This window comes from Nelumbo lutea, chromosome 7 (assembly GCF_056320005.1).
Source record: "Nelumbo lutea isolate HS-2025 chromosome 7, American lotus-T2T, whole genome shotgun sequence".
NCBI lineage: Eukaryota > Viridiplantae > Streptophyta > Magnoliopsida > Proteales > Nelumbonaceae > Nelumbo > Nelumbo lutea.
This window is the reverse complement of record NC_142690.1, coordinates 29,193,281-29,217,103: the sequence shown is the minus strand read 5'-3', so window position 1 is coordinate 29,217,103 and position 23,823 is coordinate 29,193,281. Positions and strand designations below refer to the sequence as shown.

Sequence of the window (23,823 nt, the reverse complement as noted above, 5' to 3'; positions counted from 1 at the left end):
ATAGCATCACTCCAAAAATGCTTTGGGACATGCATATTGATCATCAAGGACCGGGCAGTTTCAAGAAGATGTCTATTTTTCCGTTCAGCTACACCGTTTTGTTGTGGGGTGTAGGCACAAGAAGTTTGATGAATTATTCCATGATGTTCTAGGTATTGCTGAAATGATGAGGAGATGTATTCTTTGGCATTATCGGAGTGAAGTATTTTCATATGAACACCAAACTGAGTGCGTATTTCAGCATGAAATTTCTAAAAAATAGAGAACAATTCACTACGGTCTTTCATAAGATAGATCCATGTCATTCTTGAAAAGTCATCAACAAAGATTACAAAATACTTAAACTCATTGTATGACACCACTTTAACTGGACTCCATACATCAGAATGAACTAAAACAAAAGGACTTGAGACACGACTATCAGTTCTTGGACTAAATGAGACTCGATGATGTTTTCCCAACTGACATGACTCACAATCTAATGATGAAAGATGACTCAAGGAAGGAACTAGCAGCTTCAAAGCCTTGAGAGAGGGATGACCAAGTCTGCAGTGCCATTGGAGAGGGGTAAGAGACGACTGAAAAGCCACTGGAGGGCCACCACCATCAAGGTAATACAAACCACCGGCTTCATGCCCTCCACCAATCTTCGTCCCCGTCTAGAGATCCTGAAACACACAAGAAGAAGGATAGAAGGTTACAAAACAATTAAGGGACTTGGTTAATCTACTAACAGACATAAGGTTAAAAGGGAACTTAGGAACATATAAAACAGATGCTAAAGACAATGAGGAGAGATCAACATCACCAACACCACAAATAGGAGATGTAGAACCATTAGCAAGTGTAACTGTCTGAGATGTGGAGGTGCGAGAAAGGGAAGAAAATATATCAGGAGTCCCAGACATATGGTCCGAGACGCCAGAATCAATGATCCAGGGTGAAGCTTTGGAAGCTAAACAAGTCATACCTGAATGGGCAAGTGTAGTTGTGTTCTGCTGAGTTGTTTGAAGGAACTGCTCATATATTGCCCGTGGTACACTCACCATTTCTTGCTCGGAAGCACAAGTGGGTGTGGAGGGGGTTGGTGCAGTTTGTTGGCTTTCAGTAATTGTGCTACTACTCTTAGATGTAACATGGTTAGCCCAAGTGTTGGGTGGACCACGCAAATCATAGTAGAAATTAACTGTGTGCCCCTTTAAGCCACAATGTGTACATTTTCTCTGAGCATTGCCCCTTTCTTTTCCATGGCCTCCCCCTGACTCACGGCCTCTAGTCCGGCCACTGGCTCGGTTAAACATGTGCCCACCACGGTTGCTTGGAGGGCCACTGCCGCCACCACCACTTCTACTTCCACGACCACTCACTTTAGTCACTACCAAACCAGATCTATCAGAGAAGGAAGAATGTTCCACTGGCTCAATGGATGTCCTCTTAAGACGGGCAAAAACTTCTTCAAGTGAGGGGAGAGCTGATCCCCCCAATATTTGTGCTCTGACAGGCTCATACTCAGCCTTCAAGCCCACAAGAAACCTAGTCACATCAAGCTGTTCACATTGTTGTTGTTGGATCTGGACATCTGATGTGAGAGGGTGATACACATTTAGCTCATTGCAGATGTTTCTCAAACTTGCATAATACTCTTCTAAGCTTTGACTTCCTTGCTTCAAATGGAAGTACTCTTGGTATAACTGATATACCCTAGTTGTATTGTCTTGTCCAGAGTACAACTTTTTAGCATGATCCCAGATCTCTTTGGTTGTATTTAGGAACATGAAGTTCACACTAATCTTTGGTTCCATGCTGTTCCAAAGCCATGTCATTATATGTGCATCATCTTGTTCCCAATCACTGAACCCAGGAGAATCAGAGGAAGGTTTCTCCTCCCTCACATGTTTTACTTTCCTCTTGGCCTTCAAGAACACCTCCACAGATTTTGCCCATGGTACATAGTTCTCACCATTCAACTTGATGGATGTCATTTGAACACATAGATAATCTGAGGAGAGCATGATACTTGTTTTGTTGTCATTCCCAACTATAGTTGAATCCATCTCAATTATGTCTCCTCTGAATATACACCACAATCTCACACTTGTCACAAGACTTATCTCACTTACAATACCACCAACCCACTTTCTTCAACTGCACATTACACACTACACTCTAAAGCTGAAATCATTCAGTCAACACATCAAACACTTGGATTGCACACTGCAAGACCATTTACCACCAACACACCACTACTGAAATTACTCAGTCATTTCATCGAACACGTGGTCTGCAAACTGCGGTGTCCATACCTGTATACGACCAGCCCTCTTCGTACACTGAATAAAGGGTCTAGTATACCATTTCAACGACCACCACAGCACCGGACAGAGGCATTATCACCTCCAGGCCCTCAAAACGACAACTCCTTTTCAGCCTTTTACGAGTCTTCAATCAGATCAGTTGTAGGATGATGAAACCTACTGTGAAGCTGGCGGCGAACCTAGGAAGAAGACAGTAGCAAGAAAACGAACACCAGACCTTAATGCTCTGATACCATGTGAATAAACTCTAGTTGTTTCTAGGTCAAAGTAGAGAAGAAGAAAGAAGAAAGAAAAGAGAAAGAAGGAGAGGAGAAAAGTATTCGGCTAGACTAAAAGAGAGGATGTACAAAAGTACCTCTCCTAGCCGACCCACTTAACTTTTATTCATGAAAAACTTGAGTTACAAGAAAGACAATTTTGTCCCTCATAGAAGATGGGGCACATAACTTAAACTCAGATACAATAGACATTTCACTTTCAATAAGATACACCAGAATTACCAAAATACCCCTGACTCGAGCATTCTAACAGTTTTTAGTAATGTTACTAACTGAAAGCATGTTAGTACTAAGTTTAAGAACATGCAAAATTGAGGACAAGGAGATGGCATTAGATAGTCTAATGTCTCCCTTGCCAAAGAAGGGAACAAGGGAGTCATCAGCAATAGACACTTCGTCTCTAATAGAGGATAAGCAATAAACAATGAGGATAAGCCAGTCATATGGTCAGATGCACCTGAATCTATAAGCCAACAAGGTTCATTGTTACCTGGGGTTGAAGCATGATATGTTGAAGCTATTATACCTGAATGAGTGAATGCTGAAGTAGGAGTAGCTGATGTTGTAGTAGGTAACTGAGATAAGGGGGCTAAAGTGCCAACTTCACTTTCCAACTGAGTCAGAGCAGCTCGGAGAACAACTAAAGTGTTTAGAGATATGGCTTTTGTGCTTGAGGATGATACACCATCAGTAGTAATTGCCACATTAGCATTCCCCTTTTTGTTTCTAAGCTTTGTTGGAATTAGATGTGGATACAACTTTCAACAAGTACCCCTTGTGTGCTTTGGTTTCTTGCAATGATCACAAATTATTTCCCTCTTTTCTTCTTTTTTCATGTCCCTTTCCTTGTCGGACCCAAACTTTGGTTTCACAGTTGCTAGGGTTGATTCCATAGGCTGATATTGTAGCATAACCTTTCTCCTACTTTCTTCACTGTGCACTAAGGAATAGGACTGAGACAAGGTCACACTCTCCCTGGTGAAAAGTTGTTGCCTCATAATATCATATTCTGGATTCAGACCAACTAGAAATTAAAAAACTCTATTGGTTTCAACTTGTTTTCTGTATGTCTGTGCATCCTTTGGACTTTTCCACTCAATTGTCTCTAGGTGATCAATTTCATGCCACTAAGACTTCAAAGTAGAGAAGTAAACTGAGACCGGTTTCTCTCCCTGCTTAAGATTATTGACTTCACACTTCAGCTCATAGGCCCTAGCAACATTAAGTGGCTAGGAATAGGTTTCTCTCAAGATGTCCCAAATTTCCTTAGCAGTTTTGGCCCACAAGTAATTTCATCTGATATGAGGCTGCATGGAATTGCACAACCAAGTCATGACCAAATAGTTCTCTTGAACTCATTTGGCATATAATGGGTCTTCCTTGGCTGGTTTCTTTACATCCCCCTCATATAGCCTAATTTTCCTCTTCCGCCAATAGCCATCATAGCTGATTGAACCCATTCCAAGTAATTTGATCCATCAAATTTGACATTGATAATCTGAAAATTATTTTCAGTCATGTTTCCAGCCCCCAACACACCTTCCCCTTGGGTCTTTAACTCAGTTTCTGTCATCTCTATCAAGGAATTTATCAAAAGAACTCCCTTTTATGCTGAAATAGAGGTAATTATCACCCAGAAATTTCTAATAGCCCATTTAGATTGCTGAAAAAGGTATAGAAAACACCCAGAAATGTTGAAACAGTTCTAACAAGTTCTCCAAAGTAATTATCAGTCAATCTGAATACTAAAACAGAACTAACTGTTAGCCAGAAATCGATAACAGTCAGGATGTTAGGGTTTAACCAACTAGAACTGGTCATAGGTTTGAAAAAAACCCTAAAGAAAGTCCAGAAAAATTAAGGGAAAACCAGTTGCTCCTTCCAGATCACTCTAACCAACTTCTGGTGGCTGTTGATTTCAAAAAGAAACTGAGGCTTACCCAGAAAAGCCTGACCGCCACTTCCAATCCTTGTTTGAAACCTAATCTTGAAAATCTTTCCTTCCCTCTGATTCTTCCTGATCACCAAAAACTTTCCAAGGCTCTTCAACCTCTTGAAAAGCTTCTGAACTCAATCAGTGATCTCCAAGAACCAGCCGATGGACTACTCTTGCTCAAACTTCCAACCCTATGAAGTTCTCATGCAGTCGACCTGATTAGACTCACATGAGAAACCCTAGGTTGGCTCTGATACCAACTTGTGTTGTAGAGACTGTATTCAGTCCTACTGTAGATGAGAATTCAACAAGAGAGTTCAGAAAATAGAAGAGAGAGAGAGAAAGAGAGCAATCGTAGAGAGGAGATTTCATAAAAAGAGTGTGGGTCAGTTGATGGTTGCCGCCTAACTCAGTTGCTATTTATATCAATACTTAAAACATAGTAGACTTACAATATTGCCCCTACTGTTAGCACAAATAAACAGCAGCTGACATAACTGAAATAACCAACTTTCTAACACTACTAACATGCTAACAGCAACATAAATAACATGCTAACTAACTCTACAGAAAGTATATTAACTGAAGCGTTCCTTTATATCCTAACTATGTTGATCAGCTAAAACACAGAAAGTTTCAAATCAAAAGGATGATGAACATTTTGTTCTTGGGCCCAATGCATTTGTATATTATAGTGCCACATTGAAAGCATGATAACTGAACTGTTCCCTTATATCCTAACTATATTGATCAGCATACCACATATAAAAATCACATGATACCTAAAACATATAATAAATAGGGCTTTTTCTTGAGAAAGAACAAGAAAAAAAACCTGCAGAGAAGTCAAATACAATGGTTGTTTTATCATCATGATGACAGCTGGTTCTGGACTGGATATTCACTACCAAAGGCTAGTAGTATTTGTTGACGAGAAAGATGACCTACAAGCTTCAATTCAAATGCCATGTAAATGGTGGCTCTGTGAAGAATGGCAACAGTTGGAACATCAGTAAGATGCAACTCTCCCTTGTCTGGTATGACTTCAGATTGGGTTAAGCCCCGCAGGTAGTACTGTTTGCATATTGCTCAACCAAATTCATCAATCCAACCCACCGTTGCACTTGAACCAACCATCATTCCATCCTTAGAAAATTCCAATCAAATCCACCCACTAGTGTATACAGCAGATACTATAATAGTCAAGACGTTATCGCTCTGAGAATGCTGCAACAGAACAGACAAAATAAATATATCAGAAATATAACTTTTTTATTGACGAGCAAAAAATGCTTTGCTTCCTTTCTCCAAACCATTCAACTGGATAGACGAGAATTTTTGTATTATTAGCTAAAACTTTGACAGTGTAGTAGTTTACATATTAGGGCAGTTACAAGTCATTATGTAGTGCTTGAGAGCACAAATTGAATGGATTAAAATTCAGTTCATTTAACTCCTAAAGTTATCTCCAACCACGGATTCTTTGCATAGTTCATAAAATATGGTGAAATACTTTTGTAACATGTAAAACAGAAAAATACTACAATCAGTTCTGTACTTAAACAAGAAATTGACTGGCGGGTATGGGGATAATTGACAAAATAATAATTGAAAAAAAACAACCAAATGATCAAACTATCCATGATGCATCTAGAGAGATAAATTCAATGTCCTATGCTCCAAGAAATTGTGATGGACTGGACTTCCTTCTCAAAATAAATGTTGGGGAAATTCAAAAGTTTTCATCTTGGCACCATGAAAACCAATAGGAAACTAAAATTGGAAGGAAAATATGACTTACTCTCAAAATGAAAGTATTCCAAACAGATGCGCAGGTAAAGCAAGAAGAATTGCTATAAGGAGGAGGAAGAAGGGTACTTATATCTAGACCACAAACATCCGATAGCAACAGTGGGTCCTCTTCAGCAGAAGTTGCCACAGCAAAAGGGACCCAACACTATGAACACAAGCACTGGCATTGGATCAGATCGCTTTTGTGGAAAGATTTTTCATTCCTTCCATGTTGCATCCCATTCCCATATAAATCAAGCAAGAATTCTAAACACAACTAATAGCTGTTGTTTTTCCATCTTAGCAACCTGCAAAATTAAGAGTACTGATGCTCTAGGAATTGTTTTAAAGAGCCAATATGAGAATTATTAATATAAAAAGGACCCCAAATCAAATAGCTTGTACTAACAGGCACTGTGATCACATAAAAAGTGAGACGTAATCATATCAAGAATAGTGGTAAATGAGATTTGATGAGACTTAAATAGAAAGTAAAAAATAAAATAAAAATGAAAGTAGATATAGACAAGAGAATATGAAGTAAAATATTGATATAGATTAATCGATTCTTTATTGATATTTCACAACATATCAGCCAAAGTAGCCACAATGAGGATTAACTGCACTTGTTTATACTAATGATGGGTCAATGCAGGGGTGGATAAATCTCTCAAGGGACTTCGATCATTTGAAGGGGCAAAAAATATAGATAATGAGGAAGGTGAGAAGATCTTTAAGAAGCATGTGGTTTTGGAGCTGGAGAGAATCAATGCAAGTCCTAAGAAGGTTAGAGATTTTGAGAAATTTCCTAATGATGTAAGACACTTCAGAAAGCAGAAAAATACTCAATTGATGCAGTTTTCCAAGATTTCACAAGGCTGAAAGGGGGCTTATTTGGTTTGGGTCCTATCAAGAAGGTGAAAAGATCAAAGAAATACTTAAAGAGAAGCAGAGACATTGCTGTTCAAGTTGTTGATAAGACTAGGTAGTGGAGTTGAGTCCCTTTTGTTGTGGTGAAATCTTGTCTATTTAACGCTTGGTTTTACTGTTAGTCAGGGGGTAGTGATTTTATGGTCAGTAGGAATCAGAGGTTCGGGTTGTATTTGTTTCTATTTTAAGTTTATGATAGAAGAAGGGAGTTTGCTTTTTAGGTTTGCTGTCAATAGTGTGTGAAAGTTTGGAGTCAGGCTGGGGAGGAAGTAGTTTGCTTTTTCTTCTCGTTAGCGACTGCTGGTCACCTTTCTTGTTCTTTCTGTTTTGTTTTAACATTTTTTTTATTTGCCTTAAAAGAAATACTAATGATGGATCAAAAGCTAGATAAAACAAAACCATTAAGGCAGGGCCAAAGTACAATTGCTAAATCTCAAAATAAAAATAAAAAAGGGGGTTAAGGAAGTTAGTTTATTTTAATAATTGGTAGTATATAAAATCAATAAAATAGTCAGCATATAAAATAAATCTAAAAAATTATAAAAGGAAAAGGAGGGTTAGTTAATCTGTTTGTTCAAATGGTCTGTAGAAATGCAGAGTGGAATATGACAAAATAACTTGGGCAACCTATCAGTGAATTTATTGTAAATGTACATTATGAATTAATTGTAAATGAATAAAGTACATATTTGATTCATGTTCCTGTGGTGTGTTTCTGTGTAGTACCCTTAAACTGGACACTTATGAGACTCGTGTTAGTTTAGAATGTTCACAGTCGTTGGATAAGTCTGGGAGATTTATCCTGTCAAGGCTGACACTGGTGTGTTGCCAAATGTTGGGGTGGCCTGTCTCAGTCGCCAGGGTGAGACCCAAGGTACATGCAGTGTAGGATTAATTGAATCTTTGAACCGGACCGGATTTCCAATATTTCCCTGGACCTTGGAGATTAATGGGCAAAACTGAAAAGTTACACCTAACCCCTAGACTCGATTATGATACTACACTAGGTGTCGGATAGGACTGTCTTTGATATGCCAATCAGTGAGATCCTTAGTGGGGGTCAAAACTTGGGTATGTTGGGACAGCCTGAGAATTCATCTGAGTGGGTGGTCATAGTGACAGGATCAGCCCCTTTGTCGGACAAAGGTAATGATTGGGGATGCACTCTCTCTGATGGAAAACAAGACTGCTGGCAACCGATTTCAATCGTTGAGATTTGTTTTGCAAAATATATTTTATATGAGATATAAAAGTATATACCTTACGGTATCTAAAAGTTTGCAAAATGTTTTAATTCCTGGGATCCATGTGAGTAGAGAGTGCAACACTGTTCCTTGTAGCCGAGTGAGAGGTCTTCTCTTGTTGGGCAGTGTTTGATCATTATGGGCTGAGAGGTTAAGTGTAAGGCCATTGAGGGTAATACCTGATGGGCTAATCTTGCATCTGCCCACAGTCCCTGGGTGTTACAAGGTGGCGTGGCCCAAGGACCACTTAGGGTAAGTGTTGGGACCATAGATCCCATGTGATGGGTTTCAGGGGGTGCACTGTCCATAACAATGTATTCGGCCAGGCCTTGTAACAAAGGCTGGGCTGAACCCATGTGACTGATGTGTAGATCAATGTTTGGGTCCCACGCCATACAAGGAAGCCCAACTGGGCAGCAATTTGGAAGGCTAAGTGAGCACATAACCTAATTGGGCCTAAAGCCCATTTCGAACTGGGCTGATTTGATCAGTTAAATGAGGGGCGAATTCTGAGATTGGATTAGCAAATAGGATTGGGCCTTAACCCTATCCACTCAGAGAGTCTAGATCTGAATGTGATTCAGATTTGAAAACCTCCTAATAGGATTAGGAGGGGGCTGATCTAATCTGCAGATAAGATAAGGGTTTACCCTAAACATTTAAAGGGAATTCTAATCCAAATATGATTTGGATTAGCAACTCTTAATGGGATTAGGAGCTGATCTCTTTAAGCTTATAAAAGGAGGAAGGGGCGGCAGCCTTTAGAAGACATTCATTCACATCCTCTTCAGAGTTGAAATCACAGAAGAGAGAATTCAGTATCACTGTGCTAAATCTCTCTTGTCGCCGCCATATCTACCAGTTCGATCTCCTCTTGTCAGTAGGAGTGATCAAGATTGGATCTTGATATCAGTCCTTTGCGAAAGGGCTGATTAGAAGAAGTGCTCGCGTGCCATCCAGCTGATACTTGCGAAGGATCTGGTTCTTTTGAAGAACGCTGCTGATTCTACTCCATCCTGCACTGCGCCATCTTCAGTGGGAGCAGTTTTTTGTTCCTTCCTTGGGCGTGAACACCTCCATTGGGAGATACTATTTCTCCGTATCAGGTATATCCCTCTCCTACTGCTTTTGTTCAGATCTAGTTCGGTTCTTGGTTCAAGATTGATCTTTGAAAAATATTATTTTTACTGTAGCTACTGTAGACCATGTTTTTACTGTAGCTACTGTAGCTACTATAGCTACAGTAGTCCGAACCAGTAAGGAGAAGAAGAAAGAGAAGAGAAGAAGAAGATGAAAGAACTGTCGAACTTGATAGCTAAACCCTATCAGTCGACCTCTTAATAGTGATTAGGCTTCTAATTAAATGTACAAGGACTAAACTGCCCCTATTTAAGTATGGGACAGAGAACCTCTAATAAGACTGCCACATAAGCTCATAACTTAACCAAGGTGAGATGACTAATCTACCCTTATTCGGCTAACTCTAACACTCCCCCTCAAGCTGGAGAATATATATCATATAATCCTAGCTTGTTACATATATAATTCACTCTCCCTGAGCTTAAGGCTTTTGTAAACAAATCTACCCACTGATCACTTGAGCTTACATGTTCTGTGCTTATCTCTCTAGTAAGAACCTTCTCCCTCACAAAGTGGCAATCAATCTCTATGTGCTTTGTTCTCTCATGAAAAACAGGGTTGGATGAGATATGGAGCGCAGCTTGATTGTCACAGTACAACTTCATAGGTTTATCCATGTGGAACCCGATTTCTTGTAGGAGATTCCTCAACCACACTAATTCACATGTAGTGTGTGCCATGGCTCTGTACTCGACTTCAGCACTACTTCTAGCCACAACCGTCTGCTTTTTACTCTTCCACGTCACAAGATTTCCTCCAAGAAATGTGCAGTAACTTGTAGTAGATCTTCTATCAGACACAGAGCCCGCCCAATCTGCATCCGTGTACCCAACTACTTCAAGTTTTCCTCCTGGTTTATACAATAGCCCATGGCCTGGAGCTCCCTTCAAATATCTTACAATTCTAAGAACTGCATCCCAGTGAGATATACGAGGGTTCTGCATAAATTGGCTCACCACACTGACTGCAAAGGAGATGTCTGGTCTCGTGATAGTCAAATAGTTCAGCTTCCCCACTAGTCGTCTATACCTTCCAGGATCATCAAATATTTCCCCTGTATCACCGCTCAACTTAACATTTGGTTCCATAGGAGTCTCAGCCGGTTTTGCACCTAACAATCCTATTTCGTCCAATAGATCGAGAACATATTTTCTTTGGCACAGGTTTACACCTTGTCTTGATCTAGCAACTTCTATACCCAAGAAATACTTCAATGTCCCAAGGTCTTTTGTTTGAAAATGATTTTGCAGAAAGACCTTGAGTTTGTCGATCCCCAATTTGTCACTGCCAGTTATGACAATATCATCCACATAGACCACTAATAAAATCTTTCCAGCTTCTGAGTCATAGCTGAACACTGAGTGATCAACCTAGCATTGTTTCATTCCAAAATTCTTCACCACTTCACTAAACTTCCAAACCAAGCATGAGGCGATTGTTTCAACCCATAAATTGCCTTTTTCAGTCTGCACACCTTACCAGCCTCCCCCTGAGCAACAAACCCAAGTGGTTGCTCCATATATACCTCTTCTATAAGGTCACCATGAAGGAAGGCATTTTTTATGTCAAGTTGAAATAAGGGCCAATCATACATAACTGCCAGGGAAATTAACACATGGACAGAGCTAATCTTAGCCACTAGAGAGAAGGTCTCCATATAGTCCACTCCATACAACTGTGAATACCCTTTAGCAACAAGTCTGGCTTTCAGACGCTCCACATTACCATCTAGCAAGTATTTAACAGTATACACCCATTTACAACCCACAACATGCTTACCAGGGGGGAAGAATAGTGAGCTCCCACGTGTGATTATGTTGAAGAGCAGAGAGTTCCTCCTCCATTGCCTGCCTCCACCCAGGTGAACTAAGAGCCTCTTGGACATTGTTAGGTATGGAAATAGATGACAATAGTGAAACAAATTGGCAATGTAAGGCAGAAAGGCGAGATACTGAAACAAAATTGGAAATGGGATGGAGAGTAGAACTACGTTTACCTTTCCGTAAGGCAATGAGTAGGTCAAGTCCTGAAGGTTCAGCAACAGGAGCAACGACAGGATCCGTGGACAAGGTAGAAGCTGGAGGAGGGGCCGGTGTCGTTCGACGTGTATACACTTGTCGAATTGGTGGTCGTTCAGTAGGGATCTGCACTGGATGAGATGACGAGTCAACTCCAACAGGAACACCCGGAACGGGATCACTGACCGGAAGAGGAAGAGGAAGTAAAGGTGGAGACGAAGATGCTTCAGTTCCTGAGAAGAAGGGAACAGACTCAAAAAAGGTGACATCAGGACAGACATAGCACTTCCGAGTAATGGGATTGTAACACTTGTACCCTTTTTGAGTCCGAGAGTAGCCAAGAAAGACACACTTAATGGAGTGTGCATCCAACTTGTCTATTCCAGGACTCAAATTGTGAACAAAGCACACACAGCCAAAGATACGAGGTGTTAATGGAAAGGGAGACAAGGTGGGAAACAAGATAGAGAAGGGAAACCGACCATGAAGAATAAAGGAGGGCATCCGATTAATGAGGAAACATGCAGTAAGTACAGCATCACTCCAAAACCGTTTAGGAACACTCATATGATGAAGAATAGACTGAGCTGTTTCAAGGAGATGACGGTTCTTCCGTTCAGCCACCCCATTTTGTTGAGGAGTGGATGCACAAGAAGTTTGATGAATGATGCCATGCTGTTCTAAATACTGTTGAAAGGAAATTAGAAAATATTCACGACCATTATCTAAACGAAGAACTTTGATTGGAACACCAAATTATGTATGTATTTCAGCATGGAATTTTTGAAAAATGGAAAATAATTCACTCATTTCTTTTATTAAATAAATCCATGTCATTCTTGAACAATCATCAATAAAAGTGACAAAATACTTGTAACCATTATAAGACTATTTTGATCGGGCCCCAAACATCTGAATGAACCAAAGCAAAATGACTCAACATACGACTTTCAACTCTAGGACTGAAGGAAACACGACGATGTTTCCCAAACTGACACGACTCACACTGTAACACTAACAAATGACTCAAAGACGGAACTAGTATCTTGAGTGCCTTGAGAGAAGGATGTCCCAGTCGACAATGCCACTGTAGAGGAGTGAGTGAAGTCTGAAGTGCAACTGACGATCCACCACCGTCAAGGTAATACAATCCACCAGCTTCATGCCCCCCACCAATCTTCTTCCCCGTCCTGAGATCCTGAAAAACACAAGAGGAAGGGAAAAAAGTAACAGAGCAGTTAAGAGTCTTGGTTAATTTATTAACAGACATAAGATTGAATGGAAACTTAGGGACATATAGAACAGATGATAAAGAAAGAGAAGCCATGTCAACATTGCCAACACCACAGATGGGAGAGGAGGAACCATTGGCAAGGGTAACAGTTTGAGATGTGGAAGTTTCAAAGAGAGAAGAGAACACACCTGGAGTCCCGGTCATGTGATCAGAGGCTCCAGAGTCAATAATCCAAGGAGAGGTTTTAGATGACAGGCAAGCTATACCTGAGTGGGAAAGAGTAGCAGTAGTGTGCTGTGAAGTGGACTGAAGGAACCGTTCATACTCATCACGCGGTACACTCACCATCTCCCTTCCGGAAACAGATGTAGATGTGGAAGGAGTTAGGTCTGCCTGTTGATTATCACTGACATCAACCCCACCAGCAATAGCATGATTGGCCCATTTAGAGGGAGGGCGGCCATGAAGATCATAACAGAAATTTACGGAATGCCCTTCCCTGCCACAGTGGGTACACTTCCTTGTAGAGCTGCCTTTTTCTTTGCCACGGTCTCCCCCTGAGTCACGACCACCACCACGGCCAAATATGGAACCACCACGACCTCCTCGGGAGGCATGTCCTCTCCCTTTCGTACCACGTCCACCTCCTCTAGCTGTTACAAAAGCTGATCTATCAAACTGTGTGGGATTCTCTATCTGTCCCAAAGAAATCCTGCAAAGCCGAGCAAACACTTCCTCAAGTGTAGGAAGGGTAGAGCCCCCCAATATTTGGGCTCTAACTGGTTCATACTCTGATTTCAACCCCACTAAGAACCTTGTGACATCTAGTTGTTCCCTCTGTTGCTGAACCTTAACATCTGGAGTGAGAGGATGATAGACATTGAGTTCATTTCTGACGTTCTTCATACTGGCATAGTACTCTTCTAGGGTTTTATTTCCTTGTTGCAGACCAAAGTACTCCTGATAGAGCTGATATACCCTTGTAGTATTATCTTGCCCAGAATACAGCTTCTTGGCATGTTCCCATATGTCCTTAGTTGTATCTAAGAACATGAAGTTGGCACTTATTTTGGGTTCCATACCGTTCCATAGCCATGTCATGATTTAAGCATCCTCCTGTTCCCAATCATCAAACCCTGGAGAGTCAGCCGGTGGTTTATCTTCTTTCACATGCTTCACTTTTCTCTTTGCCTTGAGAAAAACTTCCACCGACTTGGCCCATGGAACATAGTTCTCACCATTCAGTTTAATTGAGGTCATCTGTACACCTAGATAGTCAGAGGAAACCACCACACTAGGTTTCTGATCACTACAGCCATCTCCCATTGCTGCCATGATACTCTTTCAATGCTGCCTCTAATCTGAATTCCTAATCACCAACTAAGTGCTGCTGTCAAGAGTTTGATGTTCCAGATCCTACAGCAGTCCCTTCGTTTGAGAGCTTCAGCCAACCATTCACTGCTGAAGTTGTTTTCTTAGGAAAGAAGGTTCTGTGCACCGGAAAAAAAAGAGCTGTGATGTTTCAGGCCTGGGACGAATCACTTTTTTCCATTAACAGCCCAGAGAAGAAAAGGAGAGAATTGAAGCACGAACTGAAGTTGTCACAAACTGAAACAGGTCACGAACTGAAGTTGTCACGCTCTGATACCATGTTTTTACTGTAGCTACTGTAGACCATGTTTTTACTGTAGCTATTTTAGCTACTGTAGCTATTTTAGCTACTGTAGCTACAGTAGTCCGAACCAGTAAGGAAAAGAAGAAAGAGAAGAGAAGAAGAAGAAGATGAAAGAACTGTCGAACTTGATAGCTAAACCCTATCAGTCGACCTCTTAATAGTGATTAGGCTTCTAATTAAATGTACAAGGACTAAACTGCCCCTACTTAAGTATGGGACAGATAACCTCTAATAAGACTGCCACATAAGCTCATAACTTAACGAAGGTGAGATGACTAATCTACCCTTATTCGGCTAACTCTAACAAATATGATTTTTCTAATATAGGGAATACGATTCCCAGTAGGATGGAGAGAAATTTTTGAAATTCGCCCACTCGATTCCGCAAGATTCGGGCGTCCATACGATGGATATCTAATCCCTTCAGTGGTATCAGAGCCATGGTTCAAATCTTGAACCGAATTGGATCAAAACTGAACCTGCGCAAATGGGCAGAAGGCGTTCTACCCGATTTGCGCAGATATAAGGTTTTTCTGGAAAATTTGTTTCCAGTTAATGGGCGATTAATCTAAAATTATATTTTTATAAATCTGAATATTATTTAGAATTGTTCTATATAATTTTCTTGATTTATAGGCTGTTCGTACACATGGAGATCAAAATCTTGATTGGCGCAAGGAACCTGCGTTTTTGTAGTTTCTTGATTATTTTATTACATTTGGTCTGTAAAATAATTTTTTATTTTTATTTTTAGACTGAATGTATAGGCATTCGATCTGATGTAATTATAATAGAAATTAGGTTTTCTATTTATTTTTATTTTGAATCGAAGATGGCAGCGCAAGGAAGGAGATTTCGCAGATGGGAGAATCGTTATCTGCGATTTGCAGTTTATGAAACTGCAAACTGTGATCTAACCTCTGTTTTGCAGAATGGATTGTGCGAACAACCCTATCTGATTGATTCTTGTTTTTCTTTTATCAGTATTTAATTTCAGATTAATTTCTTGAATTAAATCTTTAATTAAAGATCAAACCCTAGACCCATTCGAACCAGATTGGTCCAAACTGGTTGGACCGAATCTGGGGTTCGATCAAGGCTGAATGTCAGCCCTAATTCTCCCACAAATGGGCCTAAGGATTGATAATTGATTGAATGTTTAATTCGGCCCAACCTGTAAAGGCCCAGTTTTAAATTGTTAAAACTGCTAAAAGCCCACTTCGCAGATAAAGCTATATGGACCAAATTGATCAACCCTAATTTTGGCCCATATATCTAGATAATATTAATGATTAATATTATGGGCTTTACAGTTATTAATTGATTGGATCAATTCTTCCTTGCGTGTGATGTATGGATGTGTGATGTGCTACGTTCATGGGCCATAAGTGCTTGGCCCATGCCGATTCGATAGTGGCTCTTGCGCACACCATGGCTGAATGCACATCATTGCCATGGTGTCTCTGCTGGTCATTGGATGACCTCTCTCAGTGGTGGGTCCCACACCTCCTGAAGAGGATACGTGCGGAATCCTAGTCGATTTGGGCCCACCGAAATCTGGCTTTATCAAAGTCAGTAGAAGCCACTTTGGTTTGACCTAAATCAATCTAGGGCGTAATTTTTCGTTCCCTCCAGCAAATATGAGTGCATGTGATAGGGAGATTCATATGACGAACTCTCTAAAAGCCTTCCATCATTAGCATGAGGATGGGTCCTTCAGTAATGAGGAAACGCACCGGAAAAGGGGCTATCCATTTGCTGTTGGGCTTGTCTGAGTGTTTCATAAGATGATAGGGGCATCATAGACCGATGTGGGAGGGGCTTCACCAGAAAATGGGAACTCTCTCACGGTACCTTGGCATTCACGAATATGATGGGTGAGCACTCACTGGATAGAAAGGTTTACCTGAAAACGGCTCTGAACCTTGTCTGACAGAGGCCAAAGGGAAAACTCACGAATATGAGTGGATATGATCCTTCACATTAGGAAGGGGCTGATCTAATCTGCAGATAAGATAAGGGTTTACCCTTATCACTTAAAGGGAATTCTAGTCCAAATATGATTTGGATCAGCAACTCCTAATGGGATTAGGAGCTGATCCCTTTAAGCTTATAAAAGGAGGAAGGGGTGGTAGCCTTTAGAAGACATTCATTCACATCCTCTTCAGAGCTGGAATCACAGAAGAGAGAATTCAGCATCACTGCGCTAAATCTCTCTTGTCGCCTCCTTTTGTTCAAATCTGGTTCGGTTCTTGGTTCAAGATTGATCATTGAAAAATATGATTTTTCTAAAATAGGGAATACGATTCCCAGTAGGATAGAGAGATTTTTGAAATTCGCCCACTCTATTCCGCAGGATTCGGGCATCCATACGATGGATATCTCATCCCTTCACAATAAAATAGTCAGCATATAAAATAAATCTAAAAAGTTATAAAAGGAAAAGGAGGGTTAGTTAATTTGCTTGTTCAAATGGTCTGTAGAAATGCAGAGTGGAATATGACAAAATAACTTGGGCAACCTATCAAACTAAACTAAGTTTAATTAAATTCTAAGAAAGATGAGGATAACTACCTAAATTTAGATAGTAGTAGAAATCTACTGAATTAAAAAATATGAAAGAAAAGTAGTTTCTTGAAGAGAGAAGGAAGCATGGTTTCAAATGTCGCCAAATGTCGCCCGACATATGATGTCGAGGCTCACCGACATGAAAATGGATGGTAATATAAAAATTACATTATTTTGATCGACATTTCCTATATTTCGGAAATGTCGACCAAATCGGTCCAAATAACCAAAAAAATGCAGTTTTTCCTATTATGTCGACAGAATGTCAACTAATTTCGACAAGATGTCGACTAATGTACATTAATAATATTTCCATTAATAATTTCTATTTAATATTTCAAACAAAACATTTATAAAAAAAGAATTAACAAAATATAAAAACAAAAGAATAAATTAATTACTTTATAACATAAAACATAAAATATTTTTCAAGTAATAAAATATTAACTAGTTAGTATTTTCTAAAATATTTATTAAAATCAGAAAATGTTTATTAAATTTTATAATAAATCATATTCTACATTTAATATAAAAAATCAGAAAAAATTTAATAAATTTTATACTAAATCATAATTTATTATAAATTTAGTACAAAAAATCATAATAAATTCATTAAGTTTTATAAGAAATCAAAATTTATCATAATCTTAATACTACAAAAAAGGAGAATCAGTTTATTAAATTTATAATAAAACATAATGTATTATAACTTTAATATTTAAAAAATCAGAATAAATGTATTTCTATTCACTAGTGTGAAATAAATATATTAGAATTTATAATAAATGGGAATTGAAAATAAGAAAAGAAAATATCAGATAACCTTGTAAAAACATCAAAATGCATAATAAATCAGTAAATTGTCATTTACTAATTTGTTATTGATCTTAGTTTCTTAGCTTTATATAATGGTTGGGAATAAGATAATAGTCTATAAATATGTATTCATGCTTCTTTTATCATTTTACAAAATATCTTTGCATATTTCCACAATGTCTCTAATTTTTACAATATTTCCCCTCAACATTTCCGACATTTCCGACATATGTCCTATATTTTGGTAAGCGACATTTCCATCGACATCGACATTTTAAATCTTGGAAGGAAGAGAGAAGGAGAAGAAGAGAAGAAGAGAAGTTGAAAAGAAAAGAGAGAAATGATCTGCCCGCCCCCTTCACTTATTATTTATACTAAAAATAATAGAACGGTACAAAGACAACTATGCCATTATAGGGCGGCAAAACATAAAACAACATATATAACACTCAAAAACATAATAAAGTTTGGACTCACATAACTATTGTGGTCCCCACCTCCTATCTAACAACTAACATAAAACATCTACTCAGAAAAACATCATAAAACCGATTAATTTTCAACACTCCCCCTCAAGTTGGGAGTAAATGTCACACATTCCCAACTTGCGTAGATCATGTCCAAGCTTGTTCTTTGCCACCCCTTTAGTGAGAACATCACCCAGCTGCAACTCTGAAGAGACATAAGGTAAACAAACTTCTCCGGTTGTTACCCTTTCTCTTATAAAGTGTCTATCAACTTCAATGTGTTTTGTACTATCATGCTGATTTGGATTGTGGGCAATATTGATTGCAGCCTGATTGTCACAGTATAACATCATAGGTTCCTTTGCTTTCACCCCAATCTCCCTCAAAAGAGATCTAATCCAAAGAAATTCTAAGACACCAGGAACCATGGATCTATACTCAACCTATGCACTTGACCTTGCCACAACCGCTTGCTTCTTACTCTTCCAGGAGATCAAATTTCCACCTACAAAGATACACACTCCTGATGTAGACCTCCTGTCATCTAAGCATCCTACCTAGTCTGCATTTGTATAGGATTCTAGCTTCAGATTCTCATGATTTGAGTAAAGAATGCCTCTGTCAGGGTGCTTTTTCAGATATGCAAGTATTCTCCCAATAGCTTCTCAGTGCTGAACTTGAGGTGCATGCATGTACTGACTCACAGCACTGATAGCATAAGAAATATCTGCTCGTGTCTAGGGGTGTAAACGGATTGAATTCGAATCGGATCAGGCAATATCCGAATTCGAATCCGATTAGAAAATCCGATATCCGAATTTGATTCGATATCCGACGGATATTGAAAATTAATATTCGAATTCGAATCCGATTAAATATTCAAATATTCGATTCGATTCGAATTCAGTTAATTATTTATTTAAATAATTAATAAATATATAACATAAATATTTTATTGATATAAAGTATATCAATATATAAATTATTTATATAACTTAATTATTATATATAAATTATATAAAATATTTTATATATTATATATAAGCATTAAATAATCGGTCGAATTCGGATATTTATCGAATCAAATCAGGTCATATCCGAATTCGAATCCAATTAACTATTTGGTAAGAATAGGATATCCGAATTCGACTGATTAGATATTCGAATTATCCGAATTCGATTCGATTATGCCGAATATCGAATTTGACATCGGATTTTCGAATACCGTTGACACCCCTAATCGTGCCATACACAAATACAATAGTCGGCCCACCATTCTTTGATATCTTCCCACATCCTTTACCAACTCACTATCCACACCATTAATTATGTGATTTGAATCAATAGGAGTGCCTGCTGGTTTGGTCCCCAGCTTCCCAGTCTCCTGCAGTAGGTTAAGTACATACTTTCTCTATGAAATGAAGATCCCATGCTTGGATCTTGCAACTTCAATCCCTAAGAAGTATTTGGGCTCACCAAAATCTTTGATCTCAAATTCTTGCTGCAATGATTTTTTGAGATCATCAATCTCCTCCAGATCATTTTCTGTCACCACTATCCACATACACAATCAGAATTGACACCAGAGCATCTCTCCTATTCACAAAGAGGGTGTGATCAGACTATGTCTGTGTGTATCCAAAACGGATGAGTGCCCCTCTGAACCTGTCAAACCAAGCCCTAGGTGACTGTTTTAGTCCATACAAAGATTTTCTGAGTTTGCACACCTTTCCTTAACCAACATTTTCATAAAAGCCTGCTGGAATGTCCATATATACCTCATCCTGTAAATCACCATTGAGAAAGGCATTTTTGACATCAAGCTGGAACAAGGGCCATGAATAGGTGGCTGCTAGAGATAAAAGGATACGAACTGAACTCATCTTAGCTACTGGTGCAAAGGTTTCTAGGTAATCAACACCATAGGTATGAGTATACCCTTTTGCTATCAACCTTGCCTTGTACCTCTCTATCTTGCCATCGGCCTTATACTTCACTGTGAATACCCATCTACATCCGACTGTCTCCTTGTCTGGGGGGAGATCAACTATTTCCCAAGTTTGGTTTTTGACCAAAGCATCCATCTCATCTTGCATGGTTGTTTTCCACTCAGGTTTGGAGAGAACCTTAGTAACATTCCTGGGTATAGACACAGAATCCAGGGAAGAAAGAAAAGCATGGTAGGAGGGTGATAAGGCACTATAGGAAAGATGGTGTGAAATGCAATGTGCTGTACACTTTCTCTTCCCCTTACGAAACACAATGGGAAGATCAAGTTCAGCGGGATCAGCTGCAACAATGGTGTTAGGGACAGAAACATTATCATCAGAAAACATAACAGGCTCAGGCTCAAGAGGAATACCTGGAATTGTATCTGCCGAATCTGGAGTTTCAGAAGGACTAATATAGAGTGGTGAGGGTTGAGGATGTGTGGAGTCAACCATCATCTGCCGGCGCTGATATTTCTGTGAGGCTGCCTGTAGTGGCTCAAGTACTGAAACTGGAGGTGCAGGTGTCGGCTGAATTGATGGAGGCACCAAAGAAACAGGAAGAGGAACAGATTGTGAGTTCTTCTCCCTAAAACTCTCTCCCTAAGGAGAACCACTCAAGAAGAAGAAGGTCGATTCAAAGAAGGTAACATCTATAGTGACAAATCTGCTCCTCGACACTGGGTCAGAACAGCAATACCGCTTTTGGTTCTGAGCATACATAATAAAAACACATTTCTTGGCCTTATGATCATATTTCTTGCTATGAGGGCCAATAATGTGAACAAAGGAAACACAGGCAAAAACCCTCAGAGGTATATGAAATATCTCCCCATCTGGAAAAAGAAGACTAAATGACACCTTAAATCCCAAAGTCCGTGAAGGAACACGGTTAATCAAATGCACGGTTGTAAGAACTGCATCTCCCTAAAATTGCACAGGAACTGAAGCACACACCATAAGACTCCTTGCCACCTCCACAATGTGTCTGTTTTTCCTCTCAACAACTCCATTCTGTTGCGGTGTATATGCACAACTACTCTGGTGAACTACACCATGTTTTAAGAGATATGTGGTCAGGTCCTTTTCAAAGTACTCTCTAGCATTATCTGATCTAAAAGCCTTAGTTTCACTCCAAATTGTATGAGAACCATCTAGTGGAACTGTCGTACCAAGTTAGGAACCTCATCACGTGATCTCATCAAATATATCCAAGAATATCGTGTATAATCATCCACAAACAAGAGAAAGTGGCGGAATCCTTCCATGGAAGGGATATGATATGGCCCCCACAAACAAACAGAAGACCATCTACAATGCTTTCCCAACTGACAACTCTCACATTCCAAAGTAGATAACTGAACAAACTCGAACAACTTTGGAAAAAGACATTTCAAAGAACTAAAAGAAAGATGTCCCAAGCAATTGTGCCAAAGCATAACTTGGTTCACTAACTCTAACCCACTACTACTGCTACTGCTAACATGATGGCCCTAATGTCTCAGAATCTCATATAGAAGGTAGACTCCATTCACCTCACGACCACTCCCAATCAACTACTTTGACTCCAGATCCTGCAAAACATAATTACTAGGAAGAAAGGTCACGGAACAATTCAATTTTTTTGTCAAAGAACTAACAGACAGTAGGTTGGTATGAAGTCTAGGGACATGTAAAACAGAAGATAGAGTTATATCATTGGTCACTCTAACTGTCCCCTTCCTAGCATTGGGCATATGTGAACCATCTTCTATAGAGACTTTGTCTCTACCAGAGCACAATTGATAGGAACTGAAAAGGGTAGGGGCATTAGTCATGTGCTCGGATGCTCCTGAGTCTATAATCCAAGGAGGTCCCTCCTTACCTAAAGTGGATGCAAGATTTGCAATTGCATATGAACTACCTGTATGTGCAAAGGAAGTGGTGTAGTTGGCTCCTGCATTCTGCTGTCCATCTAGAAGGCTAGAGCTAGGTGAATCTTTCTTACTCATAAGCTGTCCAAACCTCTCCAATTCTGTTGTCACTGTTGCTACTGCAATGGATTCCTTGGGAAAGAGGGGCCAAAGAGTCTCCTGTAGTGACTACATTTGCATTTCCCTTCTTGTTCCTTATTCGAGCAGGCAGAAGATTTGGATGAAGCTTCCAACAAGTGTCCCTGGTATGCTTAGGCTTCTTGCAATAATCACACACCAAGTCCTTATCTTCCCTTCTAGTCTCACTACTCCCCCTGCCTCCATTTGGCTTAGGTTTTGTTGTACCAACCATAGTCGACTGGTCAATCCCAGGCTGTTTCAGCATTACATTCCTCCTACTCTCCTCTCTAGAGACAAATGCATATGCCTGAGAAAGAGTCACACCCTCCCTAGAAAGAATATGCTTACTAGCAATGTCAAATTCAGGGTTTAGCCCTGCCAAGAACTCAAAAACCCTATTCCTCTCTACCAATCTGTGATAAGTTGCTGCATCATTTACACTTTCCCATACCACAGTTTCTAAGTGATCTATTTCCTGCCATAGGGTTTTCAGCATTGAGAAATACACAACAATAGGTTTTTCTCCCTGTTTCATACTTATCACCTGATTTCTTAACTGATAGGCTCTGGCTTCATTTTGCTTCTGAGAGTAGGTTTCAACCACTCCATCCCAAATCTCCTTAGCAGTATTAGCCCATAGGAATTTTTTTGCAATATGAGGTAACATAGAATTACATAGACAAGACATTACCATGTAATTCTCCTGCACCCATCGGGAAGAGTCTGCATCAGGTTTCTTCTCCTCCCCAGGTGAGATACTCTAATTTTCCACGAGCACCAATGGCCATCTTAGCTGATTGTGCCCACTCCAAATAATTTGTACTATCAAGTTTTACTGTAGTAATGATCCCAGACCCAAAAATATCACTACTACCTCCAACACCCAGTCCCACAGTATCAGTAGATTTCATCTCGGTATTCCAACTCTCCATCTTACTTCAAACAGTTCAACAATAAGAAAAAATAGATTGGAGACCTTCAAAAAATACTTTAATATCACACACACAAAAACCAACCCTTCCGGAAGAAGAAAACCCTAGCTGGAGAGAAATCTCTCTCCTCCCCACGCCTCCCAACAGAGAAAAGAGTGAATCGATCACTCCAGGAGGCTCAGCAAATTCCGGAAACCAAACCGCCCTCTTTAGAAAATCAAAAGAAAACTAACAATACCTGGATGCCCAAGATCAGATCAAAAACAAAGAGTCCAACTTTTCTGGGACTCTTCCCCGTACTCCAGTTCTTCCTGATTTTGATGTTGAACAGTAGATCACCTTCCTGATGACTAGATCCCACCAAAAAATCCAAGAATTGGGCAATCAATAGCAGATCAATCAGCCCTTTACTACTTCATGCAATCGGCTGATCTAGGGCTACATGAGAATGCTTCAAG

General features: G+C 39.6%; 1 protein-coding gene across 7 annotated transcripts in view; it reads right to left on the bottom strand.

The window, feature by feature from the left end:
• Positions 1-23,823, bottom strand: part of LOC148845914 (Tetratricopeptide repeat (TPR)-like superfamily protein) — a 58,369-nt gene that overhangs the window by 2,636 nt on the left and 31,910 nt on the right. For 3 of the 7 annotated variants that reach the window (XM_088953227.1, XM_088953222.1, XM_088953226.1), the window contains 2 exons: positions 6,331-6,628; positions 5,164-5,756 (listed from right to left, as the gene is read on the bottom strand). The gene's annotated coding sequence lies outside the window, so the exon portion shown is untranslated. Of the gene's footprint in view, positions 1-5,163; positions 5,757-6,330; positions 6,629-23,823 lie in introns of those variants that run through there. The other 4 variants (XM_088953223.1, XM_088953228.1, XM_088953224.1 and 1 more) reach the window with 3 other exon arrangements.